Genomic DNA, 23,975 nt, shown 5'->3' on the forward strand with positions numbered 1-23,975 from the left:
CCTTTTCAATCTCTGCAGCAATGCTGACAGCACTCCTGCGCCTATCTTTCAAAGACAGCAGTTGGATGTGACGCTGAGCACGTGCACTCAGCTTCTATGGACGACCAACGCGAGGTCTGTTCTGAGTGGACCCTGCTCTTTTAAAACGCTGGATGATCTTGGCCACTGTGCTGCAGCTCAGTTTCAGGGTGTTGGCAATCTTCTTGTAGCCTTGGCCATCTTCATGTAGTGCAACAATTCGTCTTTTAAGATCCTCAGAGAGTTCTTTGCCATGAGGTGCCATGTTGGAGCTTTCAGTGACCAGTATGAGAGAGTGTGAGAGCTGTACTACTAAATTGAACACACCTGCTCCCTATGCACACCTGAGACCTAGTAACACTAATGAGTCACATGACATTTTGGAGGGAAAATGACAAGCAGTGCTCAATTTGGGCATTTAGGGGTGTAGTCTCTTAGGGGTGTACTCACTTTTGTTGCCGGTGGTTTAGACATTAATGGCTGTATATTGAGTTATTTTGAGGGAAGAATAAATTTACACTGTTATATAAGCTGCACACAGACTACTTTTCATTGTGTCAAAGTGTCATTTTGTCAGTGTTGTCCCATGAAAAGATATACCTAAATATCTGCAGAAATGTGAGGGGTGTACTCACTTTTGTGATACACTGTATATACGTATAAAATAATATAAAAAATCATTACCTAACTTAAAAAATAATATAGCATATAGGCCGTTCAGGTGGTGCAGCGGTAAAAACACACGCTAGCACTCCAGAGCTGGGATCTCCAATACATTATATCGAATCTCAGCTCTGCCATCCGGCTGGGCTGAGCGGCCACATGAACAACGATTGCCTGTTGTTCATATGGGGTGGGGTATTAAGCCGGATAGGGTCTCCTCGTGACTGATGCATCTACGACCTCTGCTGGCTGATTGATGGCACCTGCACTGGGACGGGGAATGAGTGTGTTGATCAGAGTGTGTCTCTCCGTACACAAGGCTGATTCGCATACAGTGTATCACAAAAGTGAGTACACCCCTCACATTTCTGCAGATATTTAAGTATATCTTTTCATGGGACAACACTGACAAAATGACACTTTGACACAATGAAAAGTAGTCTGTGTGCAGCTTATATAACAGTGTAAATTTATTCTTCCCTCAAAATAACTCAATATACAGCCATTAATGTCTAAACCACCGGCAACAAAAGTGAGTACACCCCTTAGTGAAAGTTCCTGAAGTGTCAATATTTTGTGTGGCCACCATTATTTCCCAGAACTGCCTTAACTCTCCTGGGCATGGAGTTTACCAGAGCTTCACAGGTTGCCACTGGAATGCTTTTCCACTCCTCCATGACGACATCACGGAGCTGGCGGATATTCGAGACTTTGCACTCCTCCACCTTCCGCTTGAGGATGCCCCAAAGATGTTCTATTGGGTTTAGGTCTGGAGACATGCTTGGCCAGTCCATCACCTTTACCCTCAGCCTCTTCAATAAAGCAGTGGTCATCTTAGAGGTGTGTTTGGGGTCATTATCATGCTGGAACACTGCCCTGCGACCTAGTTTCCGGAGGGAGGGGATCATGCTCTGCTTCAGTATTTCACAGTACATATTGGAGTTCATGTGTCCCTCAATGAAATGTAACTCCCCAACACCTGCTGCACTCATGCAGCCCCAGACCATGGCATTCCCACCACCATGCTTGACTGTAGGCATGACACACTTATATTTGTACTCCTCACCTGATTGCCGCCACACATGCTTGAGACCATCTGAACCAAACAAATTCATCTTGGTCTCATCAGACCATAGGACATGGTTCCAGTAATCCATGTCCTTTGTTGACATGTCTTCAGCAAACTGTTTGCAGGCTTTCTTGTGTAGAGACTTCAGAAGAGGCTTCCTTCTGGGGTGACAGCCATGCAGACCAATTTGATGTAGTGTGCGGCGTATGGTCTGAGCACTGACAGGCTGACCCCCCACCTTTTCAATCTCTGCAGCAATGCTGACGGCACTCCTGCGCCTATCTTTCAAAGACAGCAGTTGGATGTGACGCTGAGCACGTGCACTCAGCTTCTTTGGACGACCAACGCGAGGTCTGTTCTGAGTGGACCCTGCTCTTTTAAAACGCTGGATGATCTTGGCCACTGTGCTGCAGCTCAGTTTCAGGGTGTTGGCAATCTTCTTGTTGCCTTGGCCATCTTCATGTAGCGCAACAATTCGTCTTTTAAGATCCTCAGAGAGTTCTTTGCCATGAGGTGCCATGTTGGAACTTTCAGTGACCAGTATGAGAGAGTGTGAGAGCTGCACTACTAAATTGAACACACCTGCTCCCTATGCACACCTGAGACCTAGTAACACTAACAAATCACATGACATTTTGGAGGGAAAATGACAAGCAGTGCTCAATTTGGACATTTAGGGGTGTAGTCTCTTAGGGGTGTACTCACTTTTGTTGCCGGTGGTTTAGACATTAATGGCTGTATATTGAGTTTTTTTGAGGGGAGAATAAATTAACACTGTTATATAAGCTGCACACAGACTACTTTTCATTGTGTCAAAGTGTCATTTTGTCAGTGTTGTCCCATGAAAAGATATACTTCAATATCTGCAGAAATGTGAGGGGTGTACTCACTTTTGTGATACACTGTATATGCTCTTGCCTAGTGTGGGTGATAAAATGCATACGGCTGCCGCCCACGTGTCACCGCTCAAAATCAGAGCGGTGGTCGGCATTAGTGGAGTGGAAGCATGATGCAAGTGGATGCGCTAAAACTCGGGAGAAAAAGGGGAGAAAATGAATAAACAAAATATAAAAAAATAAATAATATAGCATATGACATAATAATCTAGAAATTATTCAAACAAAGCCAAAGCTAAATTGAGAATTGAATCAGGAATCGAGAATACAAAAAAAGACAGGCAACTGCATTACAAGAGCAGTACCACTACTGTCCACAAAACGCAGTCGTCAGGACAGAATGGAAAAGAACCAACAATAGTTCTTTGTTGTAACTCAGCCAGTTACACACTCAACTGGCTAGTTATGATCCAAATGCTGACCAGAAATAGAGGAACTCAGAAAACTGGTAGTGACGACAGAACTCTCTCAATCACAGCACCCTTGGGAAAACTCGGAACTGATGGATGCCTGTGGCAGCTACAAAACCCAGAAAGCTGCTACTGTTTACCAAGTAAGTTTTTAGAAACATGATAGGAAGAACGATAGTAAGGTAGCTAGCATGAGAGACAGAGATTACCTCTGGGAGTCCCAGGTCTGCTTTTAATGCTTTTACCAGGTGTAACAAGCAACACTGATGAGGTGAATGGATTTGAAGGGTAGTTCAAAGACAACTATGCTTTCTGTCAACCTGGAAATAGTAGGTTTGTTTTCTTAGAAGTATTTTAATTAATTGACTTAAACTGACTAAAGATGTAAAGTCTGACAGTTTTAAACCTGTTTTAAATCCTGTTTAGACCTCACTTCCCTGCATTAACATGCCATTTGAGCTGTGGTGAGTACATTTTGGTGAGGATTCAGCTAGAGGAGTGTTACTGCTGTATAAACATTGGTGAAGTTGTAGTTTGTTCAACTAAAATGCAGTCACAGTGTTTCTAAGATGACTATACAGTGGTAACTCGACGTCCCCTAAATTCCAAATATTTGAAACTTGACGTCCTTCATGGAGACATTTGTACCCTTAAACTCAACGTTTACCTTAAGCTCAACGTGTTCAGCTTTTTAAAAATGTATTTATTTATCTAATTTCAAATTAACAATGAACAGCTGCTTTGTTCAGTGCTTGGCTTGAGTGTTGCAGTAAAACGTCATCAAAGTGCGAATATGAGACGAATCTGCATTTGTGTGGAATAACCATCACATTTACACTGTAAGCATACACATGTATCTTTGTTTAGCTGGATTTTTCTCCTGTTTCACTTTTAAACTTATGTTGTAGCTCGGGGTTTTGAGAAATTGTAAGCATCAGCTTTTTTTCGAGAGTCTAAAACACTTTAATCATTAATCATTAAAAAAAAGCTTACAGGACTTAATGTATTAAAAGAACGACACAGAATCACTAAACCTCTCTTAATTATTACTGCTCATAAGTTCTCTCCACTAATGAAATTCCTCCCTCATTTTAGTACAATAAGTCACGTTAAGTTTCGTGCACCGCCACACTCCATAGGAAATAACGACACAGTCAGCGCAAAAGCTATTGTGCAGCTTCTCATGTGAATGCGCCTCTACTGAACAGAATACGGAATTCCAAGATGAAGCATCTCATCATCTCAAGATCAATTAAGAAGCATAAGGAAACAATAAAGAAGTAAAGGTAAAGTGCAGGTTTATTGTATTTTTTATTGATTATATAAATTTTTTTTTTTTACATATTTTATTATATTTGTGTTTTTTTAAGGTATAAGTGTCAAAAACAGCACCATTATTTATTTTTAGCCTAAAATATATGCAGTTCCACAGGACCTAAAAACAACGCCTATTAAACGACGCCCCTCCCAGAACCAACTGAGCAATATCAAAGCACCACTGTACATTTGGGTTGAATAACATGATATACTGCATTTCTGAATACTGGTATGTCTAGTTATGAGCAAGCTGTAGCCTAGTGGTTAAGGTACTGGACTAGTAATCAGAAGGTCACTGGTTCAAGCCTCACAGCTGCCAGGTTGCTGCTGCTGGGCCCTTGAGCAAGGCCCTTAACCCTCAATTGCTCAGAATGTATATTGTAACTGTAATGTAAGTTGCTTTGGATAAAAGCGTCTGCTAAATGCCAAAAATGTAAATGTAATGAGCAATTTAGCAGCATTTATAAATGAAATCTGAAGTATTTTGTATAGTTAGGTTCCTCATGTCTGATAATGTTTTATTCTGTTCTTGTTGTGGTTATATAAAGATGATAATGTCATTTGTAGGATATTTGCAGATGATTCATGCAGTTGAAGTAAAAAACACTGTGTACCTCTTGCCCTCAATAAAAAGAGACCCTGCTGTAAAAACTGACTTACAACTGCTTTTTAAGGAAATACTTTTACTTTTTTTTTTTTTTAAACATTAAATGCATTTAGTAGCCTGATCTTTTATACTTCTACTTGGGTAAAATATATAAGTCATACTACTTTTACTTGAGTATTTTGGGTGGCGCGGTGGCTCGGTGGGTAGCACTGTCACCTCACAGCAAGAAGGTCCTGGGTTCGATCCCCAGGTGGGGCGGTCCGGGTCCTTTCTGTGTGGAGTTTGCATGTTCTCCCTGTGTCCGCGCGGGTTTCCTCCAAGAGCTTCAGTTTCCTCCCATGGTCCAAACACATGCAAGTGAGGTGAATTGGAGATACAAAATTGTCCATGACTGTGTTTGATATAACCTTGTGAACTGATGAATCTTGTGTAATGAGTAACTACCGTTCCTGTCATTGATGTGTGAAAGTGTAAAACATGACATTAAAATCCTAATAAACAAACAAAGAACTTGAGTATTTTTATCAGATCAGTAGTACTTTTACTTAAGAATTCGCATACTTCGGCCATCTCTGTTCATACTAGAATTTTTCGGCACCTTTAAGCATTAATTTGCTGCAGTCAGTCAGGATCCATTATATACCGGCCTCATTAACCAGCTTAGTGCTAGGTTTTCAGATATGCCAAGCTGTTTCCTGGCAATCACTGGGTTTAGTTATGGTTTTGCCCCATTCTTTTTTCCCCTTTTGCTTCCAATGGTGTTGTCTCCAATGCCCGTCTGTTGGAATCATGCCGCTAACAGCTCCCCCACCCTGTTACAGCACCCCCACCCCTGTCAAAAGACTGCTACTTGCTAACCATGTGAGTAAGTAATTTAATTAGTTATAGGACATCAATGGGGTGAGTTACATCTAAAAACACTAGTCACCAAGGACTATCATTGCTAGGCTCGTGCAGCTGTGTGTATCCTGTGCATTTTTATGAACAGCAGAATTTATTTTACACTTTATTTAATATACAGTAATTAAACATTGCATGTTAATTCGTTGAAAATTCTGTGTAAATGAACAAAGTACTAGTTGTGATATTTCTATGTAACATTTTACATCTGCCACACTGTGTTGATGCACAACTGAATCCAGCCATGCACATGTAAAACAAACTTGCTTTCTTTTAACTCATTTCAGTGCCCAGAGCAGGCCTGGCATACAGCAGGATTCTTGGACCGATTCAAAGGGCGAACGCTCCCAAGCTGTGGTGAGACACTACAGATGGTTCGAGACAGAGCCAAGACCTAAAAACCTTCCATGACTCAACTGAATCGTGGTGCCCATTTCGGGTTGCTGTCTGCTGGTAATGCAGATAAACACTTCAATTAAGAACGCAGTGAAGTTAACATAACATGAAGAATTTATCCGGGTTCAACGTCACAAACAAAATGATCCAAAACAAGATCGCCATAAGATAAAAAGCATTGTACCTGCACATTAAGTGTGTAAATCTGTAATCCAGGGCACCCAAAATGCCTTGTGAGGTTTCTGCACGGATCGCTTTAATTGGGTGAGAAATGTGTGCTTTAGTGTGTTAGCACCATTCACTTGTCTTTATGCCCAGGCGACTCCTCTGACCGATCTGCTTCAGATGTTGTGTGTTGCCTTGGTTACTAAGCTCTATATGAGCACAACCATACACTACAAAGCATTTCCTTTAGAATAAACCCAACGTTGTGTGTGTATGTGTGTGTGTGTGTGTGTGTGTGTGTATGTGTTTTGTAAATTTCCAAAGCCCAAGAAAGGCATCTTCTAAAAATAGTTCCCATATGCTCACCCTTCTATGTGGATTTTTTTCAATGGCAAGACATTCTAGTTTTTTTCTTATTTTGGGTGTCTCTTGGGATTTCTAGTGTTCCATGGATGGATCAGGGATTGCAAGATTAATAAAACTTTTTTTATTGACAAAAGAAACTACAGAGAGTTAATTATGTATGTTCTTTTTCCTTTTTGCACATCAAAAAAAGCATAATCTGTTTTTTAGCCAATTTGTAGATTTGACATTCATTTTTCTAAATGTATTGTTACTCTTACTCGTTTATCTCTACTGTTTTAAAAAAAATAAAAAATAAATAAAGCACTATTTAAAAAAATTGCCCATTTAAAAAGAAGAAAAATGATTAGTGACCTTGTTCACTTTCTTGGCAGCAGCACAAAAAAAACAATTAATGAAAAATCTTCGTATAAAAAAAGAGATGGACGACCGGATAACGATAAGCACCTACCGCATAACAGCATGTTTCCCAGGCAACTCAAGGGGTGGGAAAATCAAGTGTGTCTGTACTCCACCAGTCAGGCAAGATTACGTAAACTCCTATGCTTGCTTAGAGGCTTATTAAACATTCCATTTATGCATAACCAATCATTATACATTCACATCATCTAGTTCTTAATTATTAATGAATTGGTTTTGTGGTTTGTTATGCTGTATTAATACTTTGTCTTTTGTAAGAATGACACAAACACTTTGCTACAGTAATAAGTGCCTTTAAGGGTATTAAGGGTACTAGTGATCTGTGATATTGGGATGATGTCATTCTGTTATTTATTTATTAGTATTTTAACGTCATGTTTTACACTTTGGTTACACTCATGACAGAAACGGTAGTTACTCGTTACACAAGGTTCATCAGTTCACAAGGTTATATCAAACACAGTCATGGACAATTTTGTATCTCCAGTTCACCTCACTTGCATGTCTTTGGACTGTGGGAGAAAACCGGAGCAACCAGAGGAAACCCACGCGGACACATGGAGAACATGCAAACTCCACACAGAAAGGACCCAGGACCTTCTTGCTGTGAGGCAACAGTGCTACCCACTTAGCCACCGTGCCGCCCTGATGTCGTTCTGTCTCTCACATAAAATTACTCAGGTTTCTCCTGAGAGAGCCCTGACGACTGTGGTACCTTCTTGTTTTAGCTATGCAGTTTTGATTAAGAGTGCTGGAGTTTCATGCTGAACACTCTGCACAACTGACTTGTGGTTATAATTTATTTTGATCCTATCATATTGCAGTTACATCTTCTGTGTTTCTGTTTGTTTGTTTGTTTTTTCTTTACCCCTGGGGTGGTTCTGATGTGTACCTTTTTAGCTATTTCAGGCTGAATCCTGGGGGTTTGAGGCTGCGATCAAACCAAAGCTGTTTCTGGATTCTCTCAAGAATTCGTTCCATATAATCAGGGCTGGTAAGTAATGAAGTACAAGTACTTTGTTACTGTACTTAAGTTTTTTAGGTAGCTGTACTTTACTTTATTACTATAATATTATAATGCTTTTTTCTTTTACTTACTACATTTCAGAAGAGAAAATTGTACTTTTTACATCCTACATCTTCAAAACAGGCTCATTACTTTAGCATATACAAATCTATTTATTAGAGCGAAGAAGTGGTAGCGCTTCAAAGAGAAGAAGGCTGGCTTGGTTAAGCTGGATTACTTGAAAACTGTTGTGGAATGTAGGACACTTCATAAACTTTTAACAATCTTGGACAATGCCGCACACCCCCTCCAGTCAACAATGAAAGTACAAAAAAGTGTGTTTAGCAACCCTCTGCCATCAGACTCTACAATTAGTCTCTTTACACTCAAGGCAGCCAGACCTAATGTTGTTGGACTGATTAGAGTTTTCTTTCTAGAACTTACACCACTTATACACTGTCGTCACTTTTTTCACAATTTTCTAAACTCCTAGTTTGTTGATGTATATTATTATTACTTACTCCATACTGGTATATAACAGTTACCTTGGATATACCTTCCTTATTGTTTTTCTATTTTGTGTGTGTGTGTGGTTTGTATGGTTGTGCAATATGTGTAGAGTTCTGTGTTTCTGCAGATGTAACGAAACAATTCTCTCGGGGTTAATAAAGTTCTATCCATCCATCCATCCATCCATCCATCCATCTAAACCTGTGCAACAGCAACCAGCAGAACTGTCAAGTTGCAGTTTTCCCACCAAGTTGGGCTTGTTTAAAAACAGGGGTGCAATTTTTTTTGGCTACTTTCAAAATAGCTCAATTTAAAGTGAATGCAAAGAGAAAATTATTAACAGACAAAGACGATTGGAGGGGAGAAAAGAGTACAGTAGACGAAAGAAAAGAACAGAAGAGTAAGTACAAGTCAAATTAATTTCTTAATTAGTCTTAATTGTGTTACTATTAAATGTTCTTCACTGGGATCTGAAATTATTATAAAATATTATATTATATTACTATTTATAATATAATGATAAAATAACAGTACTAATAATTATATCATTGTAAGCAAAATGTTTCACATTATTTATTAATGCCTTACAAAAATTAATAATTAGAATATAAACTTAAAAACAAAGTAAGATAAACAGAAGAATTAGGAGCAGCACACTGGTACACAGCTTTAAAAGAGTGGATTTTAGACATTTAGGGTTTGATATTTTTGCTGGACATGGCAACCCTTAAGTTGATTCAGTTTACAATTTGGGCGGTGCATCAGAAGAAAAACTCACCCATGGCCTTAATTAAAGAATACATCTTGGAGAATACAATACATGCAAGGTAATAGGGCAGTTGTAGCCTAGTGGTTAAGGTACTGGACTGGTATTTAAAAGGTTGGTGGTTCAAGCCCCAACACTGCCAGGTTGCCACTGAACAAGGCCCTTAACCCTCAATTGCTTAGACTGTATACTGTCACAGTACTGTAAGTCGCTTTGGATAAAGTTTGCATGTTCTCCCCGTGTCCGCTTGGGTTTTCTTCCGGTGCTCCGGTTTCCTCCCACAGTTCAAAGACATGCAAGTGAGGTGAATTGGAGATACTAAATTGTCCATGACTGTGTTCAATATAACCTTGTGAACTGATGAATCTTGTGTAATGAGTAACTACCATTTCTGTCATGAATATAACCAAAGTGTAAAACATGACGTTAAAATCCTAATAAACAAACAAACAAACAACAAGAGCTCATATTAGAATTTAAGAATTTTTCATTGAATTTAAAAAAGCATGTTAAACTAAGTGATGTTGTGTATTAAGTGCATTTTTACTTGGGTCAAATACGATGCCTTTTGAATCACCAGCAGACAATAGTAATTAATTATTATTAAAAATCGGACCATTATAATGTATAGTCTTTTTAACCATTTTTAACAATCATCAAAATACATTGTTCTACCTACAATAGTTGTAAAATAATTGTATACCCTTTACATTTTATATTAATCTGAGGTTTTCTCATGTCCCTGGGACTGTAGATTATATTTCTGTGATGAAAATAAGAGTATAATCTGTGTTCAAAACATTATGCAACATTATTTATCTTTATGCAACAGGAGGCAGTTATGAATATAAAATAAATGTGAACATCTAGCCTCTGCAAAAATAAATAAATAAAAGTGCAGCTGCAGCCTCATCCACTGGCCATTAGGTGATAGATATAAAGAGGAATATGAAATGGAGATGTTAATGAATATTTTACCCGCCCTCTCAGTTCACGCTGCTACACAGTCAACATTTCCAACTCCATCTGTTGATGCATCATGTCATGCAATTCTACCAAATCCAGACTAATGATTATGTTCAGTTCTCGGGTGAAGAGAGAGTAGAACTACTTCCACAGAAACAAAAAGAGTGCTTGATAAAGTTCAATACAGTGATAGGCTGAGACTAGGACTGGCACCTATCTGAAACTCTGTATCGGTATCGGTCACTGGATTGGATATCGGAAGGAAAAATTTTTTTAATACGATCCGATACTGTTGCTTAATGAAAATAACACTTCATGTAAATAAGGCCATTCAGAAATTAAAACACACGGATCTACTTAAACTTTTAGCATTTAAAAAAATCATCGTGTGATATATTGCATGTTTTACGGTGTGTCGTATAAAGTGTCTACAATTAGAAGATGTGGATGTCAATCAAACGCGATGGACCAATTAGAATTGACGCAGATGTGAGATTTTCCGTTAAAGTTCTGTCACGTTTTTAGATTATTAAAAACCAAAGCGTGCTTATTAAAAAACCCTGCTGGATTTTGAAGAGGACATCTGTGGCTAAATGGGAAACGGTGTAGTTTGTTTTATTTCATAACACTAACGGATTACATTTCGTTGAGGATGTGAGAGATCTCCAAGCCAGTACAAGATAGACACATTTGTTTATTTTTTATTATTTAATTGTTTAATTTTTATTGTTTATAAATAATATTTTTTTATTATTTATTTTATAATTTTTTGCTGCCTCTTCAAGGTGTAGACTTGAGAGTTGACATCTAGAATTTTATATTGAAATTATAATTCATTTGTTAAATACTGATAAAGTTGCACTTTAAATTTGATTTTAAATGTTTGTATGGTGCTGTTAAACAAGCCAAAATGCTGCTAAATGTTCTGTGTGTAAAAGTTCCAATTAAAACAGCAGTTTTGCATAAGTGTGATGTTGTAGGTTCTGTATTTATTCCTTTAGAATATTTGTTTCACAGTCTGAGCATTGTTATTTAGATAGCTAGTTTAACCATGGTGCATTGAGACAGGTATTATTACTGCTTAGTTGTTTGAGAGGAAAAATGATGGTATCGGACTCAATTTGCAGTATCGGTGTCGGACATAAAAAAGTGGTATCGAGCCAGCCCTAGCTGAGACTCTATGTAACTTGTTCACGTCGTCTGATTGCACTGCATCATTAATGTGAGAAAACTGGATGGAGCTGGATTTGTTCTGTAATGTCAGACCAAGCAGCAGACATGCATGCAGAATGACTTTATTAAGACTTTTACCAAAGTATATTTCCATGCATATTAATGAACAAATCACGGCTGATTGTTGGTGGGGTTTTTCACATTTAAAATGCCGTGTATCATAGACTTAATTAAGTCATTTGGATTTTAGGCATATAATAAGGTAAGGCAGCACATGTAAAATTAAAATTGTACGTACAGCAATACTATGACTTCTTCAACTGTAACGTTAAAAAACACAATTTTATTGTATATATTCTTTAGTGTTCTCTGACAAGGAAATCTGCTGGGTCAAAATACACATTAATAACTGTTTAGTATGACGTCATTTCACTTTGTGATACTATCTCTGAATTCCTCATTAGTGATGATCAAAGCTAGTTTGACTGTGCAAGCTACACAGAACAGTGGGCTCAAGAAGAAAACTCAAACTGTCACCCTACACTGAAAAAAAAAATCCAAGAACCATCTAAAACAGGTCTGCTGAAACACGAGGGTCACTGTCTACAATAGAGAAAGTTTTGGTTAATTACATTTCATTACTTGAACAGAACACATAATTTTCGGACCAATCGGACCTTCCTCCATAGCTCTGATGTCCAGTGCTGATGCCAGGGTACTTCATTAGCCTGGGCACTTTGACTGTTTCTAAGAGTTTCTGGGGGGCTATAATTGTGGCACATGTGGTTTTGTTATTAATAATTATGAATTAATTATTTATTCAGATTTTCAGGTTAAAGGTTGGATATTTCTATTTTTTTATTTTTTAATTCAACAAATTTACACATCTTTATTGCTGATCTTAAACCCTACTGCTAGTTTGTACAACCTAAAGTTGGGTTACGACACTGGGAACTCAGTACTGAGTAGGGCTGGCATATTGGCCCAAATCACTGGATCGGATATCGGAAGGAAAAAAACGTGTAATCCGATCCGATACTGTTGCTTAATGTAAATAACACTTAATGTAAATAAGGCCATTAAGCAAATAACACACAAAGACACATTCCAACAGAGTGCTGTTTATTGCCACTCACTCTTGATGACATAATTAACATGTGCCACTGATCTACAACTCAGTAGACATTCAGAAATTAAAACACACTGATCTACTTAAACTTTTAGGATTTAAAATAAAAATCTACTACTGCCAAACTGTTTAAACACAATAAAAATTGTTTTATAAATGATAAATCGCTCAAGAAAACCTCTTGTCCCGGCTTGGAGATCTCTCACATCCTCAACGATTAATCCATTAGTGTTATGAAATAAAACAAACTACATTGTTTCCCATTTAGCCACAAATGTACTGAGCCTTTATTCATCTCAGCTGTGGTATATTCTAAAAACGCCACCCAGAGATTTAAGTGTTCAAAGTGTGTTGCAACCACAGTGGAAACTAAGGAGCTGTCACAAAAGTTAAGAGAGGAGATAATTTAATAGCCCCAAGTGGGCAATGGGTATGAGAAGATTTCCAAAACCTTGACATTCCTGGAGACAACATTGTCTGAAAGTTTAAAACATATGGCAAATCTGTGTGGCATGATGGTGGTGTGTTAGTGTGTGTTGTGCTGGTATAAATGGATCAAACACAGCAGCGCTGATGGAGTTTTTAAACACCTGACTGTCACTGCTGGACTGAGAATAGTCCACCAACCAAAAATATATCCAGCCAACAGCGCCCCGTGGGCAGCGTCCTGTGACCACTGATGAAGGTCTAGAAGATGACCAACTCAAACAGCAGCAATAGGTGAGCGATCGTCTCTGACTTTACATCTACAAGGTGGACCAACTAGGTAGGAGTGTCTAATAGAGTGGACAGTGAGTGGACACAGTATTTAAAAACTCCAGCAGGGCTGCTGTGCCTGATCCACTCATACCAGCACAACACACACTAACACACCACCACCATGTCATTGTCACTGCAGTGCTGAGAATAATCCACTACCTAAATAATACCTGCTCTGTGGTGGCCCTGTTGGGGTCCTGACCATTGAAAAACAGGGTAAAAGCAGAAATACTGTAGATGGACTACAGTCAGTAATTGTAGAACAAGAAGGTGGTTTTAATGTTATGGCTAATCAGTGTATATAGTAGAGTTGATCATAGCTCAGCTACTCCATCACGTCACTGATGAAGCATGAAATACTTTAATTTATTTAACAAGCACACAGTGTCACTGATGCACAGTCAAGTTACATTCCATCTAAAAATGTCTTAACCTCACTACTGCAAAGAAAACTTACAGCTTTCCTTCATTTAGCAAAACTACTGAAAAATTATTATTAGATTTGCAAAAAGATGAAAAACACAATCACAAAATCACTGGGCTCTGTTATGACATATGGCAGAATTTCCAGATGCAGATTTTGACAGATGTGAATTTTATTTCACTGGTCTGGTAGAATACAGTGAGTCAGAATCAGTAAGAATTTGCCTAGCTATGTGAGATTAGTTTTTCTTATTATTATTCCTTTTGTATCCAATTTTGAACATGTACTTAGTAGTATAACCTTTGCTTATGAGCTGTTGGCAGAAGCCAGCAACAATATCTGTTAATTTTCAAGTGTTTGTTCATATCAGGAAAAATTTCTGTATGAAAATGTATTCACTCCTGTTAAACATAACCCTGCCACACATGGGCAAGTGATGTTACCATTTTATTAACCCTCTATGTTTTCAAAAAACAGTTTAACTGAATACTCTGAGTCTTTTGGACCTTGATAGGGTTCCATATATACAGGTCCTTCTCAAAAAATTAGCATATTGTGATAAAGTTCATTATTTTCCATAATGTAATGATAAAAATTAAACTTTCATATATTTTAGATTCATTGCACACCAACTGAAATATTTCAGGTCTTTTATTGTTTTAATACTGATGATTTTGGCATACAGCTCATGAAAACCCAAAATTCCTATCTCAAAAAATTAGCATATCATGAAAAGGTTCTCTAAACGAGCTATTAACCTAATCATCTGAATCAACGAATTAACTCTAAACACCTGCAAAAGATTCCTGAGGCTTTTAAAAACTCCCAGCCTGGTTCATTACTCAAAACTGCAATCATGGGTAAGACTGCCGACCTGACTGCTGTCCAGAAGGCCATCATTGACACCCTCAAGCAAGAGGGTAAGACACAGAAAGAAATTTCTGAACGAATAGGCTGTTCCCAGAGTACTGTATCAAGGCACCTCAGTGGGAAGTCTGTGGGAAGGAAAAAGTGTGGCAGAAAACGCTGCACAACGAGAAGAGGTGACCGGACCCTGAGGAAGATTGTGGAGAAGGGCCGATTCCAGACCTTGGGGGACCTGCGGAAGCAGTGGACTGAGTCTGGAGTAGAAACATCCAGAGCCACCGTGCACAGGCGTGTGCATTCCCCAGGTCAAGCCACTTTTGAACCAGAAACAGCGGCAGAAGCGCCTGACCTGGGCTACAGAGAAGCAGCACTGGACTGTTGCTCAGTGGTCCAAAGTACTGTTTTCGGAAATCAAGGTGCCAGAGTCTGGAGGAAGACTGGGGAGAAGGAAATGCCAAAATGCCTGAAGTCCAGTGTCAAGTACCCACAGTCAGTGATGGTCTGGGGTGCCATGTCAGCTGCTGGTGTTGGTCCACTGTGTTTTATCAAGGGCAGGGTCAATGCAGCTAGCTATCAGGAGATTTTGGAGCACTTCATGCTTCCATCTGCTGAAAAGCTTTATGGAGATGAAGATTTCATTTTTCAGCACGACCTGGCACCTGCTCACAGTGCCAAAACCACTGGTGAATGGTTTACTGACCATGGTATTACTGTGCTCAATTGGCCTGCCAACTCTCCTGACCTGAACCCCATAGAGAATCTGTGGGATATTGTGAAGAGAAAGTTGAGAGACACAAGACCCAACACTCTGGATGAGCTTAAGGCCGCTATCGAAGCATCCTGGGCCTCCATAACACCTCAGCAGTGCCACAGGCTGATTGCCTCCATGCCACGCCGCACTGAAGCAGTCATTTCTGCAAAAGGATTCCCGACCAAGTATTGAGTGCATAACTGAACATAATTATTTGAAGGTTGACTTTTTTTGTATTAAAAACACTTTTCTTTTATTGGTCGGATGAAATATGCTAATTTTTTGAGATAGGAATTTTGGGTTTTCATGAGCTGTATGCCAAAATCATCAGTATTAAAACAATAAAAGACCTGAAATATTTCAGTTGGTGTGCAATGAATCTAAAATATATGAAAGTTTAATTTTTATCATTACATTATGGAAAATAATGAACTTTATCACAATATGCTAATTTTTTGAGAAGGACCTGTATAAGTTTTCATAATGACTTGCTCACCAACTCATATCCCATATTTAGGTCGTAACTGCAATAATCTTTCAAAGTTTAGATAAAAGCACACACAATATTTGCCCACCTCCACTTGTTTGCCATTCTTAGCGGTAATTGTAAAGGCAAGGGTGGACAAATCTTAACTGTACAAGCTGACTCAATAGTAAGTTTGTTTGTTTGTTTATTAGAATTGTAACACCATGTTTTACAACATTCGGTTACATCCACGACAGAAACGGTAGTTACTCGTTACACAAGATCCATCAGTTCACAAGGTTATATCAAACACAGTCATGGACAATTTTGTATCTCCAATCCATCTCACTTGCATGTCTTTGGACTGTGGGAGGAAACCGGAGCACCTGGAGTAAACCCAAGCAGACACGGGGAGAACATGCAAACTCCACACAGAAAGGACCCGGACCGCCCCACCTGGGGATCAAACCTAGAACCTTCTTGCTGTGAGGCGACAGTGCTACCCACTGAGCAACCGTGCCGCCCCAATAGTAAGTAAGTAGTAAATTTTTCACTGTTCTTATATTAACATAATAATAATAATAAGACAAAAAACAAGAACAATTTCTTAGTATTTGGCACTACTGAAAAGCAAGTATGCACATTTGTGATACTGGTCATGTCCATTCTTTTGTAAAAATTGGTCAAATTTCTTTGAGTAACATCAGTTCAATCAAAGCCAAAAACAACTGTTACACTACTACTACTAATAATAATAATAACAAAAATAATATAATTTTTTATTAAAGATATTTAAGGATCCACAGATACACCATTGTTACAAAGTGGTTATGAAAAGAACCCATCTCTGAGCTACCATAAATAAAAGGGTTGTTATTGACTTGCTCACCAACCCATATTTAACCTGTAACTGCAATAATCTTTCAAAGCTTAGATCAAATCACACACTATACTAGCCCAACCCCACCTCCACTTGTTTGCCATTCTTTAGCTGTAAATGTAAATGCAGGGGTGGACAAATGTTAATTGTACATGCTGGCTCAATAGGCAGGTAAATTCTTTACTGTTCTTATATTAACATAATAATAAGAAGAATTCATGTACAATTTCTTAGTATTTGGCACTACTGAAAAGCAAGTATGCACATTTGTGATATTGGTCATGTCAATTTCTTGTAAAGTTGGTCAGATTTCTTTAAGTCATATCCTTTCTATCAAAGCGTTGAAACAACTACAGTGGTACCTTAACCACTGTTAACTTAACGTCAACTAAACTCGAAATCCTTGAAACTCAACACCGTTTCCCGAGAAATTTAAACTCAACGTTTCCCTTAAACTCAACATGTTCAGCTTTTTTATTTACTTACTTAATTTCAAATTAATAATGAACTGCCGCTTTATTCAGCGCTTGGCTTGAGCGGTGCAGTAAGACGTCATCAAAGTGCGAATATGAGACGAATCTGCATTTGTGTGGATGAACAGTCAAATTCACTCTGAAAGCTCGACATGTATCTGTGGTTAGCTGGATTTTCCTCACCATTTACTTTTAAACTTGTGTTATTGCTCGAGGTGCTGAGAAAATGTAAGAATCAGCTTTTTTTCGAGAGAGTCTAAAAAGCTCATCTAAAAGAAAAAACACTTCACGTGACTTTCACGTTCTCTTCACTAATGAAATTCCTCACTCGTTTTAGTACAATAAGTCACGTTAAGCTTTGTGCGCCACCACACTCCACAGGAAATAAAGGCAGAAGCTATTGTGCAGCTTCTCATATAATGCGCCTTTACTAAACGTAATATGGTATTTCAAGATCAAGCATCCACGATTAAGAAGCATAAGGAAACAATAAAGAAGTAAAGGTAAAGTGAAGGTTTTGTTGTATTTATTGGTTTTTACCCATTTTCAAGTGTATTTTAGTTTTTCATATTATATTTGTGTTATAAGTGTTATAAGTATTTGACATAAGCCTACGATATATGCAGTTCCACGGGACCATGGAATGCATTAACAGGTTTCCCATACATCCTTATGGGAAAAAATACCTTGAAACTCGACACCACTCCCAGAACCAATTGACGGTGAGTTTCAAGGTACCACTGTATGTTACACTACTACTTCTACTTAGTACGACTACTACTAATAATAATAATAATAATAATAACAACAACAATAGGGTGCGAAGTGTAATTACGTGATATTCTGCAAAAAATTTATGCCACCTTGTGCCAAGGGTTCATGGGTGTTATATTTCCTGTGTAATATATATTTGTGACTGTGCAATATAGTCAAACTGCTTGATTTCCAGATATAAAATAGTTCTTTTTTCTGTTTGACAGTAGGCACTTGCTGGCAATTTAGCAAAATGGTGACTCATCATTCCTGTTAATTACTGAAATTAAGTAAATGTCAGTACCTCTCAGCACTGTACCACAAACAGAAAACGAATCCCCATTATGTCACTAAAAACAAATAACACACATTCCTCTATATTGCGTATTACACTGTTTTTACTGTCGATAACAAGCATGTAAACAAGTTATCATTATAAGAGTTACACTATGTTTATACTGCTGCCAGTAATGCCAGTGCCGTTAGTGCTCTTTACAGGGTTCAGGACTGAAAAGGTTACTAATATCATGTAAGCCCGCTCATCATCCAGATAGTAGAGAACACACTGCCATTCTCAATTTCCACTAACAGTACGGCAAACTACACTTTAAGACACTTAAAAAGGACAGTAAGAACGTTTTCACACTCGGTTCAAATATTAAAGATTGAACTCGATAATGATTCTGGGTTTATTTGGGGTACGGGGGGCATATCTCCCAAACTGTGGATGAATTGCACAATTGTAATGTCTGGTCTTAGCAATCTTGGAAAAACAGAAAATATGTAGATTTCTTTATTCTTATACAGACCACTGTGCCACCCAGGAGCACACATTGATTTTTTACCATTAAAAATAATAATAAACATATCTACATTTTTTCTGTTTTGCTAAGATTCTAAGGTCTGTTACGCTAGCCCACCCCCCCACCCCCCACTGGGATACAGGTTTGAATCTCAATGGTACTATCGGCTGGCCAGGTTTACACAGACATGATTGGCTGTGTCTGGGGGAAATGGCCAAAGCCTTGCAATGATCCTGTCCAGGGTATTCCCGCCTTGCTACTAGAGTTTCCGGTGGAACCAGACCCACCGTGACCCTGACAAGGATAAAGCTGTTGAGGAAAATGAAATGAATAAAATCAATATATTGCATAATAACAATCAGGTGCATCCTTCTGGTTACAACTGTTTACTCACGTATGCACAAATAAATAAAAAATTTTGGCATCACTAATGTTTGTTTTATCTGTAATAAACACATCAATATTAATCATTTTTAATCTTATTTTTAATAAGCATTTCATTTTTTACCAGCGTTTAACTTGAAACTAAACATGACATGTTCCGTTGATCACATTACTCTATGCCTGGCCTAAGGAGCAAATCCCATTAAAGCGTGGCACAGTCCACAACCAAGTTAACCCAACTGAACCCCAGCCCCCAGTTTTCAGACTGACCAGAGATTGTTACACAGGAGTGCACCTTGGGTCAAAAACTGTTCTCACACATGCCTAATCATACTGTACTTGGGTCAGATACTAAATTGCAAATGTGAAAATACTAGCAGCAAGTTGTGCAGCACATCTGTTGTGTGAATGTTGGTTTTTTCAATTTCTGAAACCAAGCATAAAAAGACTAAATTTAATATTAACATTGAGAGCCAGTATCAGAAACCAAAAGCTACAAGAACTTTGATTAAAGTATTAAAATGGAGAAACATCATTTTCGGTAAAGTTGGGACATTTTTAAAAATGCGACAAAACATTAATCTGTGATTTGTTAATTCTCTTGAACTTTTATTTCATTGGTAAATGTTCAAAGAAATAGCTTTTAATATTTAGGCTGAGGGTGGCACGGTGGCTCGGTGGGTAGCTCTGTTGCCTCACAGCAAGAAGGTCCTGGGTTCGATCCCCAGGCGGGGGGGCTCCGGGTCCTTTCTGTGTGGAGTTTACATGTTCTCCCCGTGTCTGCGCGGGTTTCCTCCCACAGTCCAAAAACATGCAGTTAGGTTAATTGGAGACACTGAATTGCCCTATAGGTGAATGTGTGTGTGTGTGTGTGTGTGTGTGTGTGTATGTGTGTCTGCCCTGCGATAGACTGGCGCCCCATTCAGGGTGTTACTGTGTGCCTTGCGGCCCGATTGGACAAGTGGTTAAGAAAGTGAGTGAGTATTTATGCTGACCAACTTGATTTTGTAAATATAAACCAATTTTTGATACAAACTTTTAAAAGTTGGGATGGGGTGAATTAAAAACAAAAGATTTAAACATTTTTAATTACACCTTTTAAAACATTCTACAATAAGCACATGAACAGGTGGGGTAATGGAATGAGTAAATTAAAGTTGAGGGTATCATGACTGGATATAAAAGGAGCATCCACCAAAAGATCAGCCATAGCTCACCACTTTGTATCAAAGTTTGTGAGAAAATTGTCAGTTAGTTCAAAAAGAACATTTCTCAACTTGTTTTACCATCTACCATACATAATAGTGTAAAAACATTTAGGGAATCAGGAGAAATCTCAGTCTGTGTAGGGCAAGACAGTGGGACTGTGAGAACCACTGTTAGATGTGTATGACCTTTTAGGCCTCACATGCCATTACATGCAAAACCATCATGCTATTGTGATAAATATAGCCATGTGTTTAGAAATACTTCGGAAAACCATTGTTATTTAACACTCTGCCACTACATCAAGAAATGTAACCTTAAACTCTATTATACAAAAAAGAGCCATACATTAATTGTATGCAAAAATGCTACTGAGTTTTCTGGGCCTTAGCTCCTCTCAGATGGACCAAAAGACTGTGGAAATGTGTGCTGTGTCAGATGATCCCATGTTTCAGCCAGTTTTGGGTAAAATGTTGAGCTCTCCACAGCGAAGACAAAATAGACCATCAAGACTGTTATAAGCAAATGGTGTAAAAGCCAATGTTTGTTATGGTATAAAGTGCATCAGTGCACACAGCATCAGTAATTTGCAAGTAATGCAAGTAATATTATTGCTGAGGCATATATTAGGATTTTAGACAGACATAAGATGCCATCAAGGTGACGTCTTTTACTGTGTTTTTTATTTCAGCAAGACGATGCCAGGTTTTATTCTGCATGAGGAGAATCAGACAATACAACCAATAAATCCAATCAAACAAAATAGAAAAATTGAGAAGTAAATAGATCTAATTAAAATTATGTGGCCAATTGGTACAGAGGCAGACATATAGCAACCTGGGTTCAATCATGTAAGGAATATGTCATGCTCTCTATGACTGCATTGCTTTTTCAGGTACCTGATAATGCAGACTGGTTACACATATTGTATATCTTGAGGTGTAAATGCGTACAAATGTGCATGAATAGGCAAGTGTGGCCAATTGGTACAGAGGCTTCAATCCAGTAAGGAATATGTTATGTTCCCTATGACTGTATTGCTTTTTCAGGTACTTGATAATGAAGACTGGATACGCTAAATTATCCTGAAGTGTAAATACGTATAAATGTGCATTAATAGGAAAGTGTGTGGTGCTCTGCACAGCCTATACGAACCAATGCCCTGCGCTTTGTGTATCAAGGTGGCCATGACCCACTGTGACCCTGACCAGGTCGAAACTTAATTTTTTTTTTATATTAATTCATTTTTTTATTACTAGCACTAAGAACAAGGGTTGTGATGTGACTGTTGTGGCTGCAGCTTCCCCTAAAACTTGGCACAGTGGTCTATTACACTAGCCCACCACCACTAAGATCCAGGTTCAAATCCCGAATTTAAATGTCTAATTTCCTCACCCTCCCCATGTCTGAGGGGGGATGGCTGAGGCTCTGGAATGAATTTGCGGCATGTCCAGGGTATTCCTGCCTTGTGCCTAGAGTTTTCTGGTAAAACCTGACCCATCGTGAGTCTTACAATTAGACCCTGATCATGTGCTGTAATATACAGCTGGAATATGCTGCTCTGTACAGCTCCTAATCATCATATTATTTATTTATTTGCATTAATAGTTATTTTTTATCATATATTGGTTAGATATTTATTAATAAAGCATATCATTCGAGCAGCTGATTGTCCAAACAAGAATGTTTTGTGGTTAAAATGCTCAAAGGTTACAAACTTTCAGAATACAGAGGTTGAGATGGTGATTTAAAACTTCATTGTGAGGTAGATGATTCAAATAATGTTGTCACATTTAACTGTAATGCAGGTGCACCATAAATACTCTGGACAGATAGGATATTCATTCATTCATTGTCTGTTTTACCACCTACAGTATATATCCTATCCAGAGACGCGGTGAGTCCGAATCACTACGCAATAGGTAGACAAAACCTGAACAGTTCGCCAGTCCATCACAGATCAAACACACACACACACAAACTCATACCTAGGGGGAGTTTTTAGTATCTCCAATCGGGAGGAAACCGGAGCACCCAGAGGAAACCCACACAGACACGGGGAGAACATGCAAACTCTACACAGAAAGGACCCGGATCGCTCCACTTGGGAATCAAACCCAGGACCTTCTTGCTGTAAGGTGACAGTGCTACCCACCAAGGCACCGTGCCACCCCCAGATTGGATATGCCATTCTTTTTTGGATGTTTCACTGACAACGCAACAGAACATCAAAATGTCATTGTACACAATAAACACTTCAGCAAAGCCGTTAAATTTAAGCCCAGGTAACAACAAGAGGCATAAAGTTAATAGTAATTTGGATTGCATTGCTTCACAAATTTAACATTTTAAGTGTCAGGTTTTTCAGTTCTCCTGAAAGTTTGTACCACTTGGCTTATCAATATGAATCTTATTATGCTGCCTCAGGTGGTGCGACACAGGAGAATGAATGGGTTAGTGAACATGAATGAATTAAATGAATGTTTATTTGTAATATAGTATCGTCGTTGCGTATAAAACGGTACCATATAGAAGTTGCGCTCAGTAGACTACATACTGTTTGAGGTGAACTTTAGCGCAGAAATGTAAAAACAGAGTCGAAAACATACACACGCGTTCTTATTTTAACACGAGCCAACAGCTCAATTAGATTTTTCTCTCACTTACCCAGTTATTCTGAAGATTCGATGTTAGCAGACGGTGGTGTTTTTATTTCTTTCTCCTCCAGCTGCTTCCCACAGCGATTTTAATGTGAGGAAACGGAGGAAATATTCCCAACTAGCTTCTACTGTAGAACTTCAACTGAGAACTGCTCTACAGCTGAGCACGCGCCTGTCTCTTCCTGGCGCGCGCGCGCGCGCTCTCTCTCTCTCTCTCTCTCTCTCTCTCTCTCGCGAACGCTCTCTCACTCACCCATTCACTCACTCACTCATTTAGTTCATTCATTCACTCACTCATTCTCTTAATTCCTTACTCACTCACTCACTCATTTAGTTCACTCATTCACTCACTCAATCCTCATTCAGTCTCTTAATTCCTCACTCACTAATTCACATATTTATTTATCGTCACTCAGTGTCTCACTTATTCTCTTAATTCCTCACTCACTCACTCATTTAGTTCATTCATTCACTCACTTAATCCTCATTCAGTCTCTTAAATCCTCACTCACTAATTCACATACTTATTTATCCAGTCATTCAGTGTCTCACTTATTCTCTTAATTCCTCACTCACTCACTCACTTAGTTCATTCATTCACTCCCTCACTCATGTAGATTACTCATTCACTGACTCTCATTTAGTTCACTCATTCATTCACACTCACCCATTCACTCACTCACTCATTTAGTTCACTCATTCACTCACTCATTCTCTTAATTCCTTACTCACTCACTCACTCATTTAGTTCACTCATTCACTCACTCAATCCTCA

The 23,975-nt window shown here is 38.5% G+C and overlaps 1 protein-coding gene across 1 annotated transcript in view; it reads right to left on the reverse strand.

Annotated features, from left to right (window-relative positions):
* The window catches only part of camkva (CaM kinase-like vesicle-associated a), a 51,468-nt gene extending 28,176 nt beyond the window's left edge, over positions 1-23,292 (reverse strand). Inside the window, exon 1 of the mRNA XM_062996701.1 lies at positions 23,208-23,292. The gene's annotated coding sequence lies outside the window, so the exon portion shown is untranslated. The remainder of the gene's footprint in view (positions 1-23,207) is intronic.
* Between the last annotated feature and the right edge of the window lie 683 nt (positions 23,293-23,975).

This window comes from Trichomycterus rosablanca, chromosome 6, assembly GCF_030014385.1.
Source record: "Trichomycterus rosablanca isolate fTriRos1 chromosome 6, fTriRos1.hap1, whole genome shotgun sequence".
NCBI classification, from domain to species: domain Eukaryota; kingdom Metazoa; phylum Chordata; class Actinopteri; order Siluriformes; family Trichomycteridae; genus Trichomycterus; species Trichomycterus rosablanca.